We start from the raw sequence: 4264 nt of genomic DNA, 5'->3' as shown, positions 1-4264 counted from the left end.
GCCACTACTTAGGAAACATTAAGAAAGAATCAATATTATTTTTAGGAAAGCAGAAGTGCTCTATTTGTCATACACATCCCAACGTCCAAAAAATTAAATATTAATAAATAATATAATAAAATTAAATATGCAATTGTAACATTCCCTGCTGTTGACTTGGCAAAACAGAGGTACTTTGAGCAGATTTTGTACATCTGCTACATCAGGAAAAACACTTGCTGAAATTTTTCAGGAATTTCCCAGCACATAACTCTTTAAAATAATTCAGCATCTAAATGGCATATGAATTTTATGATATTGTAAATTACAGTAAATTTTCCTTTCCATGCAAAGATACAATCCATTTAGTGCACTGCAAAGGCACCTTAACATGCTAATCACTTATTAACATTCCTGGTAGAAATAAATATTCTGGGAAATTAAACATTTTTCTCCCCTTTATTATCTGAAATAAAATGAAGGCAGAAAAGTATTAGAAGAAAAATATTTAGGGAAACATCTTCTTAGCAGATCATCAGACAGCAGCAGGCCGCAGACAGTTTCTATTAATTGGGAAAACAGTTATTGACTCTGCTAAGATCTTTAGTTCATTTCCAGAAAAAGTAGTTTTCCTGCTACCACTCAAGCTGGGTATCACCTCAGAGCAGCCAACTTTAGGTTGTCTGTGGACAAGTCAGTTATCAAAACTTCCAGCATTTGAAAGTAGTTTAGAATTAGCATCTTCAACTTTTTTTCTCTCTCTGCAAGTGCTCCATTGCTTTCTTACTGTATATTTCTTCTGCAGCAGAGCTCACAGGTGCTTGTCTGGGGAAGATGACCATTTCTCCTGTCCTGGTATAGGGGCTTGAAACCCTCAAACACTTGCAAGAATCTGGGTCGTAGTTTCTGAGGGCATAATCTTTAAGGGTTTTTTCTTCCTGAGTGTGTTTTAGATATTCTTGTTTAAGAGGTAGTAGAGTTAGGAAAAAAGCAGGGTAAACGAGGAACAGAGTGCTACAGATTCCTGCATTCCTTTCTTGACCATCCTTACTGGAGGTCTCTGAGTCACAGCTGCCGAGTGCCACCGCGTGGCCAGAGCTCTCCTGGCTCTGCAATACCAGAGCTTGGTCCTACAAAAAAATGCAGCGTTAAAATTGTATGGATTGGGCCCCGAGAAGCAACAGCATAATGCATGTTCAGGTCCCCTGAGGAGGACAAAGTTGCAATTCTGGGGACATGAGAAAGAAGTGGGTCTCTTACTGTAGTAAAAAATAAAAATAAAAATGAGATTAATGGATATCTAATAACCAGGAATCCCATGTGCTTGTTTCCACTCCAGAGGCTGTATTTTATGCAGAGGTGCTTAATGCACGCTTTTCAGAGCCCGGGAGATGCAGCCCAGTCATCCTGTTCTCTGAAGTGAATTCCTCAGTCAGGAGAGGATGGGGCTGCTCTCCTTTTGCATACCCTTTGGGATGCCTTTTTGTCTAACCAGGAGAGATGGAGACCAGGTTGGAGATGGAGAGGAGGACAGGCCTCCAGCCTACTGAGAAGGATGGAGTATTTTCTTCTTCAGAAACCAGAGCTTCTACAGGCTGAGGAAAGTAGGGGGAGCTCACCCATTTCTAGTAATTAAGTATTCTGTACCATAATAGCACCACTACTATTCCCTTCTCTTGTCATCCCTTTGTAAAAATGAAGAGGTGACACTTGGTAATGTGTCATTCCTAGGTGAAAAACCACTGCAAGTATCTGGCTGTATAGCTAACATATAGGGTTGTAGATATGTAGCTCCTCCTCAGTTCATGCCTTCCTGGAAGCAGAATCCTGTTACTTCAAATCAAACAGAAATACCTACAGTGCCTGCAGAGCTTTAAACAGCTCAGTAGGGCATTTTTTAGCTCATTACAAGTATCAAATTTTTGCTACTGACTGGCTATTATTAGTTCTGCGAGAAGAAGTCTCAATCTACATGTGCTTCTTAAGTCTTTTTTTCATTTATCCGTCAAACATCCCAAGCCCCTGTCTTTTTGAACAAACAGATTTTGCAAAGATATGCTTTTTATATCTAGAAGGCATCTAGATCCCATGCCTTCCTTTTTGCTTAAACCAGAATAATGTTTTACCAGTCATCTAACTGAAAAGTTTTTTGTATACCAGCAATGGGAAAACAGGGGTTTATAGTATCTCAAATAATCATGCTTCCATTTTATAAAGATTTGCATCAGGAAGCACACCAGGTAAGATTAATTTCATCCATTTGTGGAACTCTACAATGAGGACAGCTGACCATTCTCTGATTTTAAAGAGTTTAGGGCCTCCTGACAGGTGTCTCCTGAAGAGAACATGAATTTTACCACTCATGATTGAAGAGAATAGAACTTAAAATTAAAATCCCTTAGCCCAGATTCAGTTTCTCCCAGAATTGGAAATTCCAGCTTTGCTATCCTATAAACTGACCACACACAATTTAAAATTAAAAGGTAAATTAATAAAGGACTGGATTGCTATGAAAGCAAAAACTCTGTGGATTCAGAGCAACAAGATGAAGTAGCAATGCAGGAAAGAAGATAGGTCTGATGAGCAAAATTGAATTCCAAATTAGAAAGAGCAGCTTCCCTTCCCAAAACACAAAGTGACTGCCTATGATTACAGCAATCAGAACCAGAGGAGAGGTTAGACATTTACCTCATCTGAGAGCCAAATGAAATGCAAGGGAGACTGCCAAGCACTGAAGAGGCAGTCAATGAACAGAGAGCAACAACCACAATTTCTCTCATCTCATGCAGAGATTGTACAGGACTTCTTTTGAGTTTTCAGTTCAAGAAAGGAAGAGGATACAGGATAATTAATTTTCCATGCCTTGTGGGACAATATGACACCAGTCTGAATCTGAGTCTTAATGTCAAGTTCCTAAAACAGCCGAACAGTGAATCATAGAATCATAGAATCATAGAATCCTAGGGGTTAGAAGGGACCTCGAAAGATCATCTAGTCCAACCCCCCCTGCCAGAGCAGGGCCACCTAGAGTACATCGTGCAGGAACGTGTCCAAGCGGGTTTTGAATGTCTCCAGTGAAGGAGACTCCACGACCCCCCTGGGCAGCCTGTTCCAGGGCTCTGTCACCCTTACAGTAAAAAAATTTTTTCGAATATTCAACTTGAACCTCCTGTGCTCCAATTTACACCCATTACCCCTTGTCCTATCACTGGCCACCATTGAGAAAAGCCTAACTCCATCTCCCTGACACTCACCCCTTACATATTTGAAAACATTGATGAGGTCACCCCTCAGTCTCCTTTTCTCCAAACTAAAGAGACCCAGCTCCCTCAGCCTTTCCTCATAAGGGAGATGTTCCACTCCCTTAATCATCTTAGTAGCTCTGCGCTGGACTCTTTCAAGCACCTCCCTGTCCCTCCCGAACTGAGGGGCCCAGAACTGGACACAATACTCCAGGTGCGGCCTCACCAATGCAGAATAGAGGGGGAGGAGAACCTCTCTTGACCTACTAACCACACCCTTTCTAATGCACCCCAGGATGCCGTTGGCCTTCTTGGCCACAAGGGCACATTGCTGGCTCATGGTCATCCTCTTGTCTACCAGGACCCCCAGGTCTCTTTCACCTACACTGCTCTCCAGCAGGTCAGCCCCCAACCTATACTGGGACATTGTAATTGTGAAATTTTAAACTATAATACTTAGTTCTAGTCTGATGCAGTTTTAGTCTGCCCAAAAAGCAGAATTACTTTGAGCAGTACACACATTTCTATAATGAGGACACTAGATGTCTGATTCACTTCCCAACATATTTTTAAAAGCAAAGTACTGAGATCTATGTAATGATGCTGCACGTTTACAATCAGGACACTGTCACATTCATTACTTTTAGCCATCTAATCCTCAGTATGAAAGTGAAATCACAGTAGCAGTGAAGTTCTCTTTGAAGTGTCAAAGGAGGAAAAAATGCTTACTCTGCAAGGAGCATTCTAGAAATAGCAAATACAGTGTTTAAGCTGAAAGATATAGAGCTGAAATCTCACTTCACTTCCTGAACTTTTAAGCCAAGTGCAATATAACAGGTAGGCAAGAAGCCCTTGCTGGTTTCAAAGACTGTGAACACATCTTTCAGAGACACCTCCTTACCTCCATTATTTTTAGAAGACATTACAAAGAAACTAGTGGTTCTTGTATTAAATTGTTATGAAGAATCAGAAGGCATAATTTCAAAATGTATCTGAATTATTTAATTGTAGATTATCAGATTTTAAGACATTGACATTCCTTC

This window comes from Calypte anna, chromosome 4B, assembly GCF_003957555.1.
Source record: "Calypte anna isolate BGI_N300 chromosome 4B, bCalAnn1_v1.p, whole genome shotgun sequence".
In the NCBI taxonomy this organism is placed as follows: Eukaryota; Metazoa; Chordata; class Aves; order Apodiformes; family Trochilidae; genus Calypte; species Calypte anna.
Note: the sequence above shows the minus strand (reverse complement) of the source record.